Below are 21,948 nucleotides of genomic sequence, written 5' to 3'. Positions count from 1 at the left end.
GATGCGTACCGCACCGAACAAACTCCCGGGTCAATCACATCGTTCACCGAAAGACCCCTTGGAGCTGACAAATTATGTATCAACCTGAATTCCCCTGGGTCCTTTTTGAGGACCACTCCCAGAGGCGAACAAACCAAATTAGCAACAGGCGGCATGTCATATGGGCCGGCAACCCGACCTCGGGTCACCTCCTTCCCAATCTTTGCTTGTGCCACCGCCGTATTCTGCAGAACCGACAGTTGGTTCCTACATTGCGCTTTACCCTGAAAATCCCCCGCCGGGATGCGGAAACCATACGAAAAACCATCTCGCAACACCCCAGCGGAGATATGATCCGGATATTCGTTCAGCCACGGAATCATTGCCATGATATCAATCGGGGTAGGGAGAGGCGCCCCTCGGACTATTTCAGACCTGTTTGGCGCCCCCTCTACTTCCCGTATCACCATTTTTGGCTCTGCACATGGTCTCGGGGTGCGAGGACTGCCCGCACCCAGCACATTCATGCCTAAACCTGCAAGATCCCTGCGGCCTAGTACATTTGCCTCTGTTAAAGCTCCAGCAGACCCCTTTTTTACCTGAGTTGCCATTATTCCTTGTGTGCTGATCATTGCTTGATCCTGCCCGAAAGGGCGCCCCAGACGAATGGCGGGAAAACTCGACCATGTTCCCCCCTAAAGATGGCGACTTCGCCGTGCCTGACTTCTCCATTTTCTGCCAGGAAATGGAGTCGAAACAATCCCATGTCAGGGATGAGTCGTGCTCCTTGGACTTACGAAATATGCTATCGTAACAAAACCATTGATTGCCACCATAAGTTTCATAAAATTCCATGATACGAGTCTGATACATGGCTAATTCCACCAATAATTCGGGCCTACGTTCCCCCATAATTGCAGTGAACATTCCAAACGCTCTGCCCCAATTGCCTATCGATTCATCAACTCTGAAACCGGCCATCTTGGCGCGCCATACACTAGGATGCAGGAATTCTTTTTGATTTTTTACATGCTCAATCTCATAGTGATCGGTCAACAAGGAAAACATGTTCACATATTTATCAGCCCATATCCTTTCTTTTACCTCACTCGGGATATGCTGAACAACTTTTTCCCTCCTTGAAGGTACCGATCCCTCCCCCGCAATCGGCAACGGCTGCTTACCTGAACCGGCCACTGTGACCGTAGTTCCTGCTGAACCAACGCCCGATACTGGTTGTTCCACGGGAGCCTGCGGGGAAACAAAAGGAGACGGTGCCTTCGCAGCATCTTTCGATTGCCGCAACTGCTTCATTATTGCCCTGGCTTCCTCAGCCGTGGCCCCCTCGTTCTCTTTGCCTAACCATGCTGCCAACTGGGCAGCCAGCTCAGGAGGCATATCCTCCCCGTTCACTGGAGTGACTACCACAGGGATCGTTTGCCCCACGTCTGGTACCGGAGTCGGGGCCTCGATCGGGGTGACCGGGTGCGCAGGGGGTGCTTCGGGAACCGGGGCCTCACCACCCGACGCTCCCTTCTTGGCCCTTCTACCTCTCCCGTTAGGGACCACTCCCGGCAATGCTGGTCCGATGACTCTCTTAGGCCCCCCCACACCATTCATTACCGCCATCTGCTTTTTCATATCTGCCATGTCCTTCATCAGCATACGAAGCATCTGATCGGTCCCGATCCTCTTTCCGACCTTCTTGCTAGGCATCGTCCGCGTATACTCCTCAAGGTCCTAGGCCAGGAAACTCCGAACTCACTGAAAGAAGAAACACAAGATTAATTCTCAAAAATGGCTCTTCGTTCCGTCTCGAGGTCACGTGCAACGGGGAGGTGCAGCTTCAGAGCACAGGAACAAGAGGATGCTTCCTTGGCTTGTCGCTCCTTTTATCCTTCTTCGGGCGGGCGTGGACCCACCTCCAATCCGCCTCCTGGGCGTGGCTAGCGGTGTTGGTGTCTAGGACAACCCTCTCTTGGGCGGGAAAAGGCGCGCCCCGGCTACGCCGCTTCGGGCAATCCAGCCGAGACTCGCCTCCCGCCCAAAATGGCTTCCCGGGGGGATCGGGGTACTCCACCATACGTTCGGGGGGACCGAGTGGTCGCCCCTTTCCATTTGCCATGTTCTGTCAATACTCCAATTCTTATATCTTGAAGAATAGTTCCATAATCAACATCATTTGCCTGTTGCATATTTTTAAAGAGTTCCTTGTATTCAAAATGTGACCAAATGTTAACGGCTCCAACACTTCTCAAAGGCTTTTTGGTATCTGCATGTACAACTATTTTAAATACTGGTTGTCCTTTTATGGGAGTGAGTTGCAGTAGATCTCCAAAAACTATCACGTTTTCTTCCAAATAAGACATCATAATCTGTTTTTAGAATTTACTGCATTCTTAAATGCACAAATGCAAGCTTTAAGTTTGAGACCATACTCACCAATAATCGGAAGTTTCATTTTCTTTAGCACTCTTGAAATTTCATAACAAGCTTCTCCACATACCTTGTGATATTCCAATTTGTTTTCATGTTCTTCAGGTAGCATTAGTAAATGATGTAATGTAATTCCTATAATGTTATGTGCTGCCAACCCAGTTGGAGCAGTTACAACACAAGACAAATGTGAGTCAGTTGTTATCTGTAGATAACTGGTCAATACTTTAATCAAGAAACTTTTTCCTATACCCGGTTGACCACTGACATACATTCGGATTGGTTGAAATGATGTGCATGTGCACTCTTTCTTTTCATGAAGAAAACCATGGTTGATCTGTTGTCTCACTTGCTGACATATTTCTTTCTGTTCAACATTTAGTTGTTCTTTCAAGTTTCCTATGTCCATAAAATCTTCTTGAGCTTGATGCATTGCTGTTTCCACTTTGTTCATGGCGACTGCTGCTTAATTTTTTCCAAAAATTGGCTATCTTAGTGTATCTTCACTCAGTTGAGCAGAACTTTGACTATCTTAAGAACTGTATCTAGCAATGTCAGCTGCAATAGTAGCTTCTTGATCAATTTCATCATTCAACATTTTGAGATAATTTGCAAAAACTGTACACTCTATGCTATCTTTACAAGCATTGAAATAATCTTCATAGCACTTAAAATCTCCAAGTAATTCCAATTCTGTACGCCAAGGTTTGAAGCGTTGCAAAAGAGCTAAATAGTAAAATTCTCTTCTATCAGGAATATCACAACTCAGTTTTCTGTGATTAATCAGATTTCCTTTCCTTTGTTTCACCAAACATCCTTCTGAACCAATCACTGCATATTTGCCTTCATTTATGTTTTCTGTAGTATTCCTCTTAAAAGTGTAATATTGCAGCACTTCATAGAGACATATGTTTTCAAGATGATGACTTCTATTTGGATAGTATGTGTCCAACGTATTTGTTTTGACAATATCTGTACTTTCCTGTTCATTTTCTGCTAAATATTCAATTTCTTGTATAGATTTAAGTACTCGATTTCGCGTTGCAGCAAGACTTAGACTCACCCAAATGATTCTTCTAGATTTTGAGTATAAACTTGCAGATGATAACCGATCCGAACATTTGTACGCTCCAATTTCTCTATGGGATAACATCTTCAACCTGAAACTGTACAATTTCTTACTAAGCCTCTCCTCGTAGGAAATTTCTTCCCACATTTCTTTCATCTCCGTCATTTCTGATTTTGTTATGTAAGATGTCACATACCGGGCAACAGCAATGGAATTACCCGCAACATACTGGATAGCCATATTTGCTTTCCACATTGAGAGAATAACTGGATTATAATCATTAATATACTTTGATTCTTCACTTCTTCTCAAATTGTATGTATTTTTTGGGAGATTTTCTAGTGATGGTATGTCTCACAGCTGACCTGAAACTGTTTACTCTTCCTTTTGATATTACTGGACGTGGAAATACAAAACGACATTTGGTATACAACTTTTCCTTAGACTTGTACTTTCGTCGACAGTATTTTCAACATGGATGGCTTTGGAATCATAGGACTTGTTGTCTTAAGTTGTTTTCTTCTGTTCTTTTTAGTATTGCACATCTGACATATTCTTCAATACAAGATAAAACAGTGTCATCCGAATCACAGTTCCAAATTTGGGTGCATCCTTGATCCATAACAGCATATGTATATGAGGAGCACCTCTAGCTTGATACTCCTTTCTCCAAAAGAAATTCACAGCTTCTCCAAGGGGAGGATTTTTTTATTGCAGATAAAAGACATCAAAGCTTCAAACCCATGATTGAAATATCTGCATACATTAACAGGATCCAAAGAGCACAATTCTCCAGGTGTCTTGTATTTAATATTTTTTATATTTTAATTTGCTTCTCGAAGAAATTCAAGTAAATCATCTCAAGCATATTCAGCACAGCTTAGGGTAACAAACCATGTAGGAGTTCCTAAGTTCCTTAGCATGCATTTAAGTTCTCCATGACGACAATACCAATACTCATTAGTATCACACTGACATTCCATCAAATTGATCAGTTGAGATTCTAAATGATAGTTTCTCTGAAGTGCTTTATCCACTAATTCCTTTGCAGAAACATTTTGAAGATGTACTCCTGTTTTTAATATGTGGTTGACTGCATATGAAAGTCCAGACAAGTCACTCTCAAACAAAAGATGAAATATATATGGGATACATTGTCGAAATCTTTGATCTTCTGGATACAATCTTGTTGTCCGATATTCTGATGCAGGAATCTGCACTGATCAATCATCAGTTTGGAACAGCTGTGGAAAAAAGTGAGCTTCCAAACTTTTTTCCCATACACTCATGGGAGTCCCCATTTGGAATTTTTCAATAGTATTCCCTATCACTTCTTTCGAATGAAGTGGATGTACACTATAATGTTCATACATTTCTTCACTTTTGGACATGTCCACTTTTTCAATTTGACCACTTGACGTTTCACTATCATCTCCTAAAAGTACTTCTTCTTCTTCCACATACACATTTTGTAATAATCATTGTTTTTTATAAGATGTAATGTTGCCTTTTGCACTTTACTAACATCCACTAACTCTTGCCAGATTTTCTTACTCTTAGTAGGGACACCATTAACTAGAATAACTAATGGTACACTTTCTACATTCTCTACACCAATATTTTCAATATTTTTCTTTAAATCGAGAGGTAAATATACAACTCTTCCTTTTAATCCTCTCTTTAAATCTGTAGGAGGCAATTTACCTATTTTAGGCTCCATACGAACAATAGTTTGAAATGGGTGCACACATTGAATCAGAATAGACTCATACGTGTTTAAATCTATCAGTTCTGGAGGAATAGTTACCAACTCTAGATGATTATGGACAGCTCTAGCAGGCATTTTATTATCATCTAATTTGTTATAACAATATTTACAAATACGCTGATCAGAACCCAAATCAAAGCCATCCGTTACGTTATGTTATGTTGTCATGTTATTATAATTTATAAGGCGCACAGATACTCATGAGTATCCCGGCGCAGAGCCACAGGTGAGAGAGAAGAGAGGGGACCGAAAGGGAGGAGGACAGAAAAGCAAAATTAGACAAACAAGTGGGTCTTCAGTTTCCGTTTAAACAGTGCTGTGTCCTAGATGGAGCGAAGTTCAAGGGGGAGTGCATGCATCACAGTAAAGGAGCTACCTCCGAGCTGCTGAAGCTTGTAACGAGGAACTCGAGCTAAGCGAAGTGACTGAGAATGAAGAGCACGTGCAGGAAGATAAAAGGAAAAGCGTCTCTGCAGGTATACAGGGCCAAGCTTATGGAGGGCACGGTGGGCCAAAACCAGAACTTTAAAACTTACTCTGTACCCCACAGGGAGCCAGTGGAGAGAATGCAAATGATGTTGTACACTGATCCTAGATGGGATGCCTAACAGCAGTATAGCTGCTGTGTTCTGCACGACCTGGAGTCGCTTTAACAAGTAGGCCGGGATGCCAATGTAAAGAGCGTTCGCATAATCCAAACAAAACAAAATCAAAGCACAGACTACCGTCTCTTTCACTGCTTGCGGAAGCAGTTGGAAAAAACTCCTCAGGGTTTTAAAGAGACCAAAGCAGCAACCAGTCAGTTTGTTAATGTGTGTTGAAAAAGAAAGGGACTCATCGAACCACACCCCCAAATTTTTAGCAGGCTGACCCGTGGTGGATTGCAGCAATGAGTCTGGAGGCCACAAGAGTTGGCGAAAGTTAGATGGAAATTTGCCAAAGAGCATAATCTCTGATTTTTGTTTGTTGCATTTCAGCTGGGCATCCGCCAGCCAGCTGAAAACTGCAGCGAGACAGTGCTGAGCCATTGTAACAGAAAGCGAGATCTTATCCCAGGTAAAAAGCAACTGTGTGTCATCGGCGCAGGCCATAACCTTAGCCCCTAACTCCTAAGCCAAAGATATCAGAGGTGTGATATAGATATCGAAGAGGAGAGGGCTAAGGACGGAGCCCGGTCGTGACTGGTTGAGGAGGGGAAGAACACGGGGGAAGCCAAATCTGCTTGATACGGCCTTCCAGGAAGGACTTAAGCCATGCCCACACTGTGCCTGAGAAACCAATACCCGCTAACCGAGGCACTAGAAGGTCATGCGGTACAGTGTTGAATGCTGCAGAGAGATCTAACAAAACAAGAGCTGCTCTTCCGCCAGCGTCCAGGCACTCCGGAATGGCTTCTGACGCCTCTACTAAAACAGTTTCAGTGCTATGAGTGGATCGAAATCCAGACTGTGCAGGGTGTAATAATGCCTCGCTCTCCACAAAGCCTGTTAATTGCTTATTAACAATTTTCTCACAGACTTTAGCGATGGCTGGGAGAAGAGAGATGGGGTGGTAGTTTACAGAGTTACTATGATCCAGAGAGGGTTTTTCAAGAAGGGCAGCATTTTAGCCTTCACTTATTTACTTGTTACCAACAAATACGTTGAAAATTCCTTCCACTTATCATTATTTTCTTTCACTTTTTAAATATAGATCAACAGTCCTAGTCTGATTTTTATAGTGAGTTCGTTGACAACAAAAACAAGAATATTTTGGCCTTTCACATGAAATCACCTTAACCTTTGTAATTTGTTCTTCAAACTTTTCTGTAGTAGTATGTTCCACATTTTCTTCAACATCTACTTCTATTAATGTCTCACTTTCTGCACTCTCTTTTTCAGGTCCAAAGTAACAAAACTCTATTTCATCACAAACCTTTTTTACATCTGATACTGACCCACGCAAAAGAGCATTGTTCAACTCATTTAAAATTGTTGCTGGACTTTTTGCATAATACACTCTTCTGACTAACTTCTGCATTTGAGAATGATGTACAGCTAACATTCTAAAATGATGAAAAGCACTTTGACATACTTTCCTAGAAAGACAAGCTAGAGTATGACCTTGCAAACCAGTATTTTTTCTCAGTCTGCAAGGATCTAGTCTTGGCAACATCTTAATCTTTTGTTTAAGACTTTTTTTACCATACTGTCATAAAAAATTATGTAAAATATCAATAGATTCCTGTCATATACTACAAATACTACTACAATCCCCAAGTATACACTGGGGCTTTAGGACATCTCCCTAGAACTTCATCAGCTATTAGTTCTTCTGCATTTCTGGAACCATCTTCTCTCTCTCAATTGGACAACCATTTCTAACCTCATAAGCTCGACCACTATTATCAACTGCAAGCAATAATGCATTGGTTTGAAAATAACTCTCTTCAATTAAAAAAGGCTCTGAACTAGAGCTATGTTTCCATTCACCCAAGAAAATATCACAAAAATTAGTTCTGATAATTACTCTTTTCTTCTTACTTTTGGCCTTCATAAAATTTATTGGCTTATCTAGTGATCGAATTTTATTTAAAACTAAAATAATTTCCTTTTTTAATTCAATAGCCTTCTCAATAATAGTTTCAATTTCTTTCTTCTTTTCATAAAATGCTGCTCTTCTTTTGTATTTCTTCACATCTTTCAACAAATTAAGGGGTCGATTAGGATCGCGGACGGACTTGAGTCCGTCCGCGACCCCAGAGTATGAGGGAACGTCCGCAGGGGCTGCGGCGTTCCCTCATGTGCGATTAGGATGTGACCGCCACCCTGGCGGTCACATCCTGGATATTTAACATTGCGGCGGGTGCTGCTTCAAGCAGCACCCGCTGCAATGTTAAAAGTGCATGTTTTACATTTACATGCACAAAGCGGCAGGCACCGCGCGGTGCCTGCCGCATTGTGCATGTAAATGCTGGGGGGTACCATAGGTACCCCCCATGTGCACCCCCCACCCGCCAACACCCTGGGGGCCCGCAACGGGCCCCCAAAATCAAAAGTACACATGCTTTTCCACGGCAGAAAAACCGCCGCGGAAAAGCATGTTTACTAATGCTTCCTAATTTGGCTGGCGGTGTCTGATAGACACTGCCAGCCAAATGAGAGCTTTTCCGCCGCGGTTGTAATCCGACCGCGGCGGAAAAGCAGCGGACAGAAACCAAGACCCACCAGCCATCGTAATGCGGCGGTGGGTCTTTGGTGAGTCCGCAGAGGATTTTCCGCCTCCTCCGGGCCGGAGGTGGCTTCCGCCGGCCCGGAGGAGGCGGAAAATCCTCCATCCTAATCGGCCCCTAAATACAACTCTATTGTAAAACATAGTCTTTCTAATTTCTTTATACTGACTTTTCCTCCTTTTACCATACATTGTATCTTTTGAATGTGATTTCCTATTATTTAAGTTTTTTTACTTCTTATCTTTTTTTGTTGTTGGGGCATTCTTTGTACTATCCTCAATGTGCACACTGTTTATAGGCTTTGATTTTTTTTAATGAATTCTTTTGTCCTCTTACCGCAAGACTTTTTCTTTTTCCCCACATGTTGTTATTCATCTAATTCCTGCTGTAGAGCTTTCTTCAAATGATATTCATTTTTCTGTTGTTTCCTCTTTTCTGTTTCTTTAGCCATGATAAGTTTTCATGATGATGAACAATATCTGTAAAAAAATAAATATATATAATACTATTTAAATAAATCTATACAATATAATATTCTATTACTAAACAAACACATTATACATAAACACCATTTAAACACTTTCTTTAAAAATTACAATTAATTTAATGTAGTACACAGGTACTAATTGAGTAATCAGTGAATGAGTACCTAGAGTACTGGTACTTTACAGCAGAGTAACTTTATAAGTGCTTATGTTTCAGCAGAGTGGTTAGATGACATGCCTCTGTCAGGATGATTGTAGGTGTGGAGACAGACTCTCAGTGGGATTCCAGACAAGCATGACTATTACCTGGACTTTTGCAGGACTGACTCAGCAGTCTGCAAGGGGTTGGGGGACCGCATACATTGTGCACATTTGACTGTACCACTGCTTGTTTCAATGCCTGAGTCATTCTGCAAGTGCATAGACAGTGACTGGGTTCCTAGAGTGCTAGTAGTTGACAGCAGAATAAGTTTATAAGTGTTAATGTTTTAGCAGAGAGATTAGATGAGGACATGCTTCTGTCAGGATGATTGTAGGAGTGGACACAGACTCACAGTGTGATTCCAGACAAGCCTGACTAGTACCTGGACTTTTGCATGACTGACTCAGCAGTCTGCAAGGGGTTAGGGGATTGGGTACATTGTGCACATTTGGCTGTACCAAAGCTTGTCTCAATGCCTGAGTCATTCTGTAAGTGCATAGACAGTGACTGGGTTCCTTGAGTGCTAGTACTCGACAGCAGGATAAGTTTATAACCGCTTATCTTTCAGCAGAGAGATTAGATAAGGAGAAGCGTCTGTATGGATGACTGTAGGAATGGACACAGACTCAGTGTGATTCCAGACAAGCATGACTATTACCTGGACATTTGCAGGGCAGACTCAGTAGTCTGCAATGGGTTAGGGGACCGCATACATTATGTACATTTGACTGCACCACTGCTTGTCTCGATGCCTGAGTCATTCTGCAAGTTCATAGACAGTGACTGGGTTCCTAGAGTGCTAGTAGTTGACAGCAGGATACGTTTATAAACACTTATGTTTCAGCAAAGAGATTAGATAAGGACATGCTTCTGTCAGGATAATTGTAGGAGTTGCCACAGACTCACAGTGTGATTCCACACAAGCAACAAGCATGACTATTGCCTGGACTTTGCAGGACTCACTCAGTAGTTTACAAGGGGTTATTGGACCGCATACATTGTGCACATTTGACTGTACCACTGCTTGTCTCAATGCCTGAGTAATTCTGCAAGTGCATAGACAGTGACTGGGTTCCTAGAGTGCTAGTAGTTGACAGCAGGATACGATTATAAGAGCTTGTGTTTCAGCAGAGAGATTAGCTAAGGACATGCTTCTGTCAGGATGATTGTAGGAGTGGACACAGACTCACAGTGTGATTCCAGACAAGCATGACTATTAGCTGGACTTTCCCAGGACTGACTCAGTAGTCTGCAAGGGGTTAGGGGACACATACATTGTGCACATTTGACTGTACCACTACTTGTCTCAATGCCTAAGTAATTCTGCAAATGAATAGACAGTGAGTGGGTTCCTAGAGTGCTAGTAGTTGACAGCAGGATACGTTTATTAGAGCTTATGTTTCAGCAGAGAGATTAGATAAGGACATGCTTCTGTCAGGATGATTGTAGGAATGGACACAGACTCACAGTGTGATTCCAGACTACCATGACTATTACCTGGACTTTTGCAGGACTGACTCAGTAGTCTGCAAGGGGTTAGGGGACACATACATTGTGCACATTTGACTGTACCACTGCTTGTCTCAATGCCTGAGTAATTCTGCAAGTGCATAGACAGTGACTGGGTTCCTAAAGTGCTAGTAGTTGAAAGCAGGATACGTTTATAAGATTTTATACTTCAGCAGAGAGATTAGATAAGGACATGCTTCTGTCAGGATGATTGTAGGAGTGGACGCAGACTCACAGTGTGATTCCAACAAGAATGACCATTACCTAGACTTTTTCAGGACTGACTCAGTAGTCTGCAAGGGGTTAGGGGACCGCATACATTTTGCACATTTGACTGTACCACTGCTTGTCTCAATGCCTGAGTTATTCTGCAAGTGCATAGACACTGACTGTGTTCCTAGAGTGCTAGTAGTTGACAGCAGGATAAGTTTATAAGCGCTTATGTTTTAGCAGAGAGATTAGATAAGGACATGCTTCTGTCAGGGTGATTGTAGGAGTAGACACAGACTCACAGTGTGATACCAGACAAGCATGACTATCACGTGGACTTTTGCAGGACTGACTCTGTAGTCTGCAAGGGGTTAAGGGACCGCACACATTGTGCACATTTGACTGTACCACTGCTTGTCTCAATGCCTCAATCATTCTGCAAGTACATAGACAGTGATTGGGTTCCTAGAGTGCTAGCAGTTGACAGCAGGATACGTTTATAAGTGCTTATGTTTCAGCAGAGTGATAAGGACATGCTTATATCAGAATAATTGTAGGAGTGGACACAGACTCACAGTGTGATTGAATACAAGCATGACTTTTGCAGAACTGACTCAGTAGTGTGCAAGGGGTAAAGGGACCGCATACATTGTGCCCATTTGACTGTACCACTGCTTGTCTCAATGCCTGAGTTATTCTGCAAGTGCATAGACACTGACTGTGTTCCTAGAGTGCTAGTAGTTGACAACAGGATAAGTTTATAAGCGCTTATGTTTTAGCAGAGAGATTAGATAAGGACATGCTTCTGTCAGGGTGATTGTAGGAGTGGACACAGACTCACAGTGTGATGCCAGACAAGCATGACTATCACCTGGACTTTTGCAGGACTGACTCTGTAGTCTGCAAGGGGTTAAGGGACCGCAAACATTGTGCACATTTGACTGTACCACTGATTGTCTCAATGCCTCAATCATTCTGCAAGTACATAGACTGTGATTGGGTTCCTAGAGTGCTAGCAGTTGACAGCAGGATACGTTTATAAGTGCTTATGTTTCAGCAGAGTGATAAAGACATGCTTCTATCAGAATAATTGTAGGAGTGGACACAGACTCACAGTGTGATTGAAGACAAGCATGACTTTTGCAGAACTGACTCAGTAGTGTGCAAGGGGTAAAGGGACCGCATACATTGTGCACATTTGACTGTACCAAACACAGTGCACCGAGAATTTATAAGTACTTAGGTATTACTACACTGAATGAATTAGTGTATGGTGCTCAATGGGTGATTGGTGTCCCAGTACTAACAAGGCAATACCTGCCCAGCAAGCAAACTCTTCGTAGAATAAAACTACTGCATACATTTCTACTGCTACATTACCTTTCTACAACTACTTTTAATATTCCACGTAGCCAAAAACAAAGCTGAAACCTCTACACCACATAAATTCACAACACAAGATTCAAATGGAAACCAAACACCAAAAATGATAATGCACATTTTAACTATACCTCTGTAGACACTTATAAAAACTACTCTCATTACTAATACCTTAATTCCACATATACATTTCGAATTTGAAATCAACACCTAAAATTATGCACTATAATACTAATTTACATATCCGCACATTAAAACAATCAGTCATAATCAGCAAGCCTTCTTCCAAAACACACATAATATTATGCAAATTGTATATTAAACAACATTTAACCACATTACAAAAAACTGCAATAAATATTTCTTCATAAGAAAATATATGACTAACTTCACATTTTATGAATTATATTTTATGTTCAAAAACAAAGGCACCACATAGAACGCCTTACAAATGATTAACGCACCTTTGAAATTGATTTCTAGATTATGAAGTATCTGAATCACACACCAGATTTTCCTATACACACAATAAATATGGTACTCTGCTCTTAGCAAAACCAAAAAATGGCAAAGTTTCCCTCTCATTCTGCACACATATACATGTAAATATCGAATCACATTGCTTCTCAGATTAATTCAAATTCTAAGACACATTTCTATTGGTTACACATATCAACTCTTGCCAACTGACTTCTAACTGAACCGAAATTGCTTCTGGAATTTTCTGGAGTGGCGCCTGTTCCGTGCACCATAAGCGATGGAACCGCGGATCCAGATGAGACTTCAAATGAATATTACTAATACTTTTACCATATTTTCCATAACAGACTACTTCTAACTATACCAGTGATTTGGGAAATCTCACTGGAATTACATTTTACTTTAATATTTATAACAAATATATAGTTTAATGTCACACATAACTACCAACCCTACCCCCATTCTGCTTCATGCCTGTTACCATAGTAACAGTTCATGGAGCACTCAACTGAACACACAGGTCACAAGTTCAGCACACAATGTTGCAAATTCAAACAGCAAGTGTGCTTGACTTTCTAAAATATCAGCTTATCCTATCTAATGTACCTTTCAAACAGTTTTTACGAACAATAAGAAACATGCTTTTTAAACACAGAAACATGCACCCGATTTTTTACTCTATAATGTTCTCAAAGAGCCAATCATTTCTCTTCCTTTTTTAAAACTGCATCTTGTTGACCATTTTAGACACCTCATATTTTACCATCTGCCTACTTCACTTACAGACATCTTTTGAGTGCATCCAAACTTCCCTACAAGATGCTTAGAGTGTGGATTGTGGGACACAGCTATATTTTCTGGTGCAAAGGGTATACTGGAAGCAGAGGTATTGACAAATACCTAGCTTTGCAAAATGTAGACATTAAATAGATTGGATATAGAGGATTAAAGTTACACCAATTGATGCCATTGGTGAAATCCTTTTTGCATCTCCAACACCCTGACCTCATAATTGTGCACTGTGGTGGCAGTGCCCTAGGCAGTTTGACTGGGGTAAGTCTGGAAATGCTAATGAAGGACACCTTTGCAGAATTGATGTTACTTTTCCCCCAAACTGCCTTTGTCTACCCTAACATATGGTCCAATCTATTTTGTCCACAGATTGAAAAAGCATGTCAATAAAGCTGTTTCTGCTTATCTCAGAGATTATAGTATTGGGTCCATACAACAACAATCTGCATTTTAATTTGAATGGCATCTACAGGAGAGATGGTGTACATTTCACAGATGAGGGAAACAGAGTCTTTCTCAACAACTTTAGACTCTGCATAGGCAATTACATGTAGGTAGCAAAATCTCCCAATAAACACAAGAGCTATTTTTAGAACCACCCAACATCCAAACATATAACCTAAATTTATAATAAAAAATCGTAATTTTTTTTGCTGAGCGTCGTGCACCCAATGCGGCTAGGAGTTGAGCACCCAGCGTGTTCACACCAGGGGGCCACGCTGGGAGTCGCGCACCCAGTGTGTTCACACTAGGGGGCCGTGCTGGGTGCACTACTCCCAGCATGTTCACACCTGGGGGCCACACAGGGGAGTCGCGCACCCAGCACATTCACACCAGGGAGCTGCGCGACTCCAAATTTTTCATTAAAAAACCCCGGCTCCTACCACTAATTCCTATTCGCCCCGGGGACCGCATCCCCCGGGGCCTATAGACTTAGATGGGAATCGTAGGGGGAGCCCCAATGCCTCCACGGTCCCGCCAGCTTCCTGCGTCCTCCAGGAGCCAGCATTGCTTTTCCACATGGGGAGCTGCTAACATGCAGCTCACTTGTGTGGAAAAGCAATTATGCTTTGGATTTTGGAAGGTTTCCCTGCTCTCTCTTCTCTTCCTGCCTCATGGAGGGGTTCAATTATTTCGCCAATTTACAAGGCGGGGGACAGAACGCTGCCAAAAAATTACCGGCTGATAGCACTCCTGGATATTGAGGCTAAATACTTTGCGGGGCTTCTACTGACCCACCTGTGCGAATGGGCAACAAACCACAACATAATTCCGCCGAGTCAAACTGGTTTCAGCAGAGAAACAGGAACAACGTCAAACTTGCTGGCAATTTCACTACTTATCGACAAAGCAAGGGTGACTAAACAGGCTCTCCACCTTTGCTTTGTCGACTTCAAGGCGGCGTTTGATAACGTCAACTGGGGCTACCTCTGGAAAAAATTGGCCTCCTGGGGGATTTCCGACTCCCTATTTCACCTTCTGATCTAACTGCACACCTACACGTGGGTCCAGGTAAAGCTCAGCAATGGCACACACCTTTCCAGGCGCATTACGACCACCAACGGCCTAAAGCAAGGGTGCGTCTTAGCATCGACCCTTTTCAACCTATTTACAGACGATTTACCACCTGCCCTAGAAACCTGTAACGCGCACACTCCACGCCTGGGGGGGGAAAGCGCTGCCTAGCATATCCTACGCAGACGATGTGGTCTTGGTCAGCCACACGAAAGTAGGTCTCCAAAATCTCATCAATGCACTGCATGGATATGCCGAAGTGAACCTGTTAGAAATAAACATTGACAAGACCAAAGTTCTGTCTATAAATGGGAACAAAAAGATGCACACTTGGTTCCTTTGAACAAAGGTTGTCGCAAATTGCTCAGAATATAAATACCTCGGAATATTGTTCGATAAAGGAGGTCGCTTCTCGAACCAACTAGAGGCAATCAAGAGGAAAGGGATGCTGATAGCTACCACGCTCAAACAGCTAAAGTCTTATTTGAATGGTCCCACTCTTCTCCCACTGCTCCGTGTGGCACAAGTTAAGCTAGAGTCATCTATTACATACGGCAGTGAGGCTCCAAAAGGCATAGACGCAAAACTGCTGGACACAACCATTGCAAAGGCCTACCGACTTCTCTTTAACCTGCCAACCTACACCTCACAAGCCCAGATCCGGTTAGAGTTTGGACTGACCTGCCAAAAGCTTGCAAGAAGAGGATCATACATAAAGTGCTGGCAGAAAACTAAAGAACTCACCAGAAAATTCACTGAACCATCTGCTACGGCTAGACTTAACAGCTCTCTTCAACTGCCAGCAAAAACTTTCTTAGAGGAATCCCTGACTGTCACAGGTCTAAAAGAACTATGGGAAACTCCATTACCGCATGTGCAATTCAAGCGTGTTGTAAACAAGTGCATAAAAAGACAATCGCACTTGGAAGACAAAGCAACCTTTTCACAAAGGCGACACGCATGGATGACTTTGCCCACATACAAATTGCCTGGGTTACAAGCATACTTTGGTCTGGGGTATGGCAGGGAATCAAAAGAAGCCTTCTTAAAACAGGCTAGGAATTCTACCCTCTATTCCACATCTGCAACCATGGCTGAGAAGGGACTGTGGGACAAAATGCAGGCTGTGCGGGGCAGAGATTGAAGACTTCGAACACCTACTATGCACCTGCTCAAGGCTGAAAGAGGAAAGAGTAGCCCTGTTAAAAACTGCCTTCAATGAACAAAAAATCCGCACTCGCAGATAAACAGTTCTTGCTTGTTTAGAATCAGGCCTTCCGCCATTAAACGGGAAGTTGGTTAAATTCCTGAAACTTCTGGAACTGAAACTAAAAAATCTGGAAGACGGCACCAGACCGGACTAGTTGAAAATTGGCTAAGACACCTCACTACGATCACACACCCGTACCAAACTGTTTTTATCAAAGTTCTCTTGTTTTAAAAATAATATATTTTTCCTATAATCTTTTATCCGAAGATATGAGCTATCAATGTATTTTTGTAATGGTTTTAATTAACCTAAAACAATAAATTACTTACTTACTTATTATGCTTAGTGCAGCGGCCGGCCCGAGTGTGGCTTGCCCGCTGAGGTGTGCTGTGGTCTAAGGGGTGTTCAACTGCTGGTTGATGAGGAGGTCCTGTGGGGGCATGTGGCGATTGGAGGCCTGTGTCAGCTAACGTCTCCTCCACTTATGGTATGAGTTGAGGACTGCGGGTCACCTTCTTCCAGGATGCCGAGGGAGTGAGGCAAGCCGGTCTCTGCCCATCCAGCAGCTGCCAGCACTAAAGATGCAGCTCCATTGGATGCTTGATCTACTGGGGCGGCTGCGTGCCGGATGGCTGTGAGGCCCAGCGTAGCCCACATGGTATTGGGCCCATCGCTGACCCTGAGAATGGCCCTCAGGTGAGGAGAGGTAAGGACGAATGGTGAGAGAGGGCTTGCGCCTGCTGCTGCTCCCGCTGAGCAGTTTATTTTGTTGCATGCGAGGTGCCATACTGCTGAATAGTGCGACGGACCAACTTGACCAGAGGCTTCTGAAACCAGACCCCATAATCCAGCCCTAATCCCACCAATAAGGAGCTATCACAATCCTGACTGGTAGCAGGGGCAGCTGTGGATGTGCAGCTATGGTAGGAGGACACTGCTGTCCTGAAGAAGAGAAAGAGGTGGCATATCCTGAACCAGGCCGGTCGGCAGCCACATCGCGCTGTGGTAATGGTGGGTGGCGGCTGACACTGTGGCTCGGAGACGGCCAGAGCCCCCAACTGATGGCCTAGGTGCATGAGGACGCTTCTGCTGGCCGTGAATGTCTAGTCAGGAGAGCTAGACCAGGAACCTTGTGATGCTGGCGCTGATAGAAATGTTGGTGGCTGCCCGGACCACTGGCGGTAAAATCAAGAAGGTGGATGGAGTTGGCTGATGGGAGAATTTACCAGCTCAGAGGATGCTGATTCCTCTGGGCTGCTAGGCTGGCTGACAATGTGCTGTGAAGGAGCGCTCCTGGTGAGTTGGCACAATTATCTGTGCAGCAGAGGCCAAAGCTTGTAGAAGACACATGTGACACCATGCTCTCCGCAGCCCCGATGACTACCTAAATGGAGGGAAGGCCTTCCAATTAAAATTACTATTCACACATGAGAAGGAATCCCATAACAGGCCTGACAAGACCCCACTGACTGAAGGCTGTAAGCCCCACTCCAGCATCCTCTCCTCGCGGCATGGCACGTAAGGCCTCTGGACACCATAAAGCCTCCCCCCCTCTGCACCAAGAGACTGGTGGATTTCTCTCCAGGGCAATTATTGGCTGTTACCAGCTCCCACTCGATAGTGGGAAGCCTCAGCCGAGGATCTTTCTGAGGCCCAGGTGGGCCGGAATTTTTAACAGCGGGCACCCGCAGTGGTGGGGTCAGACCCCCAAGGAGCTCTGAACGCCACTATTAACGCTAAGGGTGCTCGACGAGTGAGAGCGGCCCCCACATCACCCACTCTCTGTCTTCTTGCATGGACTTGAGAGCCTGGTCAGACCTGCCCATCGCTGGTGACGGACCTCCCACCCAGCTGTCATGAAAGAGCAAGCGACTGGATTCTCTGGTGGGTGCCTAGAAGATGGACGTGCCGGTGTTCATCCTCCATCTCATTCACACTGGTCCTGCTGCTCCCCCGCATGTGCCCCATAATGGGCTGTGTCCTTCCTGGCTGCGTTGCCCACCCCCTGCTGGGAAAATAAAACATATCACAGTGCAGGCAGTGCCCAACACTTGCATTGATTCTAATATTTTTCACTAAAAGCCCGCTGTGCCTCCATGATACACCTGCTTACTGACCCACCCTACCTGTGCACCTGCTACTTGCCGAGCTGAGTGAATACCCACCTGAACTGAAGGTTCTCTGGATGTCATTTCAGAGCGGATGCTATTGGACCACTCACTAACCACCGTCCGGTACTCTTGCTGACCTTTCTTCAAGTGACCCGAGAGGTCCCCCACAGTGTTCATGTTTACTGGACCCTTTCCTCTGGTGTAGGAAATGTCGAAACCGCAAAAAAAAAAAAAACAATGATGGCAATACTGGCAAATAAAGGGGCGCAATGGGAAACCGCAGAAAACGCTCCAAAAAGACCTACTGATGGATATGAGCACAGTAAACAGAACAGTAGTCAATCTGACAAAATAACTCTTTGCTTAGGCCTCTCTTTTTGCCCGTCATCTACAATAATCTTGAAATTGGTGATGTGGACACCTTAATTGCCTTAGCGGAACTTGATAATGAGGGTGAACTCACAGATAATGATATTGATACCACACAGGCCCTTGAGAACATGGAACTGGAACTCGGGGCAGCTGCCAGGACACATTTCAGGGTGAAATCCAACTTCATACCATTACTACCACATGACAATATAGATACCTTCCATGACTGCACCATCAAGGCACTTGTAGATCTGAGACAGAAGAACAGAAAACAACCTGGGGACACCCAGAATAATCTGCCATACACCCAGAGACAGGCTTTGAAATCACTACATGATGACACTAATATTTTGATCCGCCATGCTGATATAGGGGGTAACATTGCTATCCAGGACGGGGAAGACTACATCAATGAGGCTTTATGACCACTCAATGATACCAAATTCTATATACCTATCATCCAGGATGTATATGACCATAGTATCACTGACATTTGGGAAAAATCTGACTACTTGGAGGGAGAAGGGACTACTGGTGTGGGAGGAATTCTGTTACTTGAAAAAAGATCATCCTAAACTCCCTATACTGTACCTGCTTCCTAAGCTGCACAAAGACAACATCAAACCACCAGTGCACCCAATAGTATCTTCCATTGGTAGCGCCTGTGAGCATGTCTCTAAGTATGTAGACCACTTTTTAAGGGACTTTGTGATACAATTGCCCAGTTATTTGAGGGACACTAAGGATTTCCTGTGTAAGATTGAGAATCTGGTTTGGGACCCAGAATTTCTTTCCATTGTACTTGATGTGTAATCACTATACACCATTATAGACCATCAGCAGGGACTAGAGGCATGTGAGCCTTTGTTTTTACAACAGAGGCCTCTGAAATACCGTGAGCACAGGAAAATGATCATCAAAATGACTGATTTCTGTCTGAAAAACAATATATTTGCCTTCAATTGCGCCCTCTACAGGCAGGTCAATGGTACTGCAATGGGCTCATGCTTTGCGCCCAGTTTTGCAAACCTGTTGATGGGCCATTGGGAACACACTACCCCACTTCCACTAGCCATGGCCTCATTGGATTTTATCCATGTGGCCATTGCAAGGCGTGCAGAAATAGCAAGTATAAAGGTGATGTGTTATACAATGGCATACCCCAAAAAATCACCCAATTCTTGACCTGTAGTACCAGCTTCGTCATCTATGCCATTGAATGCCCTTGCAAACTGTGGTACATTGGCAGCACCACGTGTACTGCCAAAAAGAGGGTACTGGAAAGTCTCAGAGCCATCACTAATCATGACCCCAAGTACCCGGTCACACGACACTTTGGAGAGAAGCATTTCTCCAACGTCTCAGATTCGAGTTTTTTGATTCTTGAGCATATCCCTAAGAACCCCAGAGGTGGGGACAGAGTACTAACTCTTAGACAGAGGGAATCCCGGTACATTATAGACTTTCAGACCAAAATCCTGGGAGGATTGAATATGGATGAGGAGTTATCCATTCATCTTAAAGAAATGTCCTAAATTCCTGCTAGAATCGACACAGGGCATCACTTGCTATCTGTGTTTCTACATTTTGGGTCACTTTCAGGTCATTCATGTATTGTACTGTATTTTATGCTTCCCTGCTCCCTCCCCATTTTTGGATGTGCGGCTGCTGCTATATGTTCTTTAACATTTGGTATGTACTTCTGGAGCCATTTGTGGATTTTAACCATTTGTGTTTTTCTCTTTTGTTTTTCAGCAGAAAAGGAAAGGGGCCATTCACATGTATTCACAAGCACGGGCAACGTAGCCTTTTCGTCCGGTTTGAATGCACTTTTATCACATCCTGTATGTTTTAGCTGTCCCCTTCATGTCACTGGTAGGTGTACGATCATCACTCAGCCATTCTTACTTAGGTATGCCACTTAGACTATTAAGGCACTTGCCAGGTATTGCCTTGAGTAGATTTGTCGACTTGTGCATAGCATTTTATATCTCTGTCCTGTGATCCTGAGTTATGGCCATTCTGGGCATGTGCACTCGCGTGCATTGGCAATATGATGTTTTCGCTATATTAGAAATGGTGCCCTCTGGTTAGAGCCTAGCTCTTATTTCATTAGACTGGGTGGTTACCGTCTAGACTGTTATTCAGCAGGCATATTGTAGGCATTTCATAATACACATATATGGTCTTCCAACATGCATGTAGAACCGAGGCACAAGAAAACGGTAAAAGAAACGCATAGAATTAGAAAAGGTGGCAGGGTAGAAACATCCTGACCCCCTAGGCCTGCTCAGGGGGTCCCACAAGGACCCCCAGAGCATAAAAAAGCATTAAAAAAACAAATTGGCTGAATTCTCGCTGGGTACGTAATCCGACTGAGAAAGTACCAAAAACCAAACCAGATTGCTTTTCCACACGGGGAGCTGCATGTCAGCAGCTCCCCGTGTGGAAAAGCAATGCCGGGGAGCCGGCAGGACCGTGGGAGAATTGGGGACATGGTGTTGTTTCCAGGGCCTTAAGTGGGATAAAAAAAACTGGGAGGTCTCTTCAAAGGGGGTCGTCGATGTAATAAGGGCGTGGCTTAAAACACCTAGGCTAAAAATAGGTGCTTAGCATAGTGTTTTCCACCAGACTGGTATTATGTTGTTTCTGTAATTGCGTCCCGATATTTATTACAGCAAGTATCAGTACACCAACAACAAGCCAGGACTATTGGCTTTGTCAATGGTTGTTAGTTGCTTAAAATAAAAAAAGCAGCAACCATGGCTTTGTTGAATATAATATTGAAAATGCATCAGTTCTAAAATAATGAGACAGTGAAAGAACTATAAACCATTCTTTTTAACTTGTTTCACAGGCTTCTTTCTATAAACGGTTTTCTCACGTTGCAGCATGGGCATTTTACCTATCATCCATCTAACAGAATGTCCTGCTGTCTTCACATCTAACATGGGCTTCGATTGGAATTCCATAGAGCATATTATCAAGCCCATTATCGCCGCTTTATCGGCCGTTTTCACATCTAACATGGGTTTCGATTGGAATTCCATAGAGCATATTATCAAGCCCATTATCGCCGCTTTATCGGCCGATAAAGCGGCGATAATTTTAGCGCACAGGCTTGATAATATGCCCCTACGTTTTTAAACTAAGTAGCAATTGACGAAATGTATTCTAAATCTGATGACATTCTATTGCTAAAACTAAAAAAACCCAGTT

The sequence above is a fragment of the Lissotriton vulgaris genome, chromosome 2_1 (genome assembly GCF_964263255.1).
Source record: "Lissotriton vulgaris chromosome 2_1, aLisVul1.2, whole genome shotgun sequence".
NCBI classification, from domain to species: Eukaryota; Metazoa; Chordata; class Amphibia; order Caudata; family Salamandridae; genus Lissotriton; species Lissotriton vulgaris.
This window is presented reverse-complemented; position numbering follows the sequence as displayed.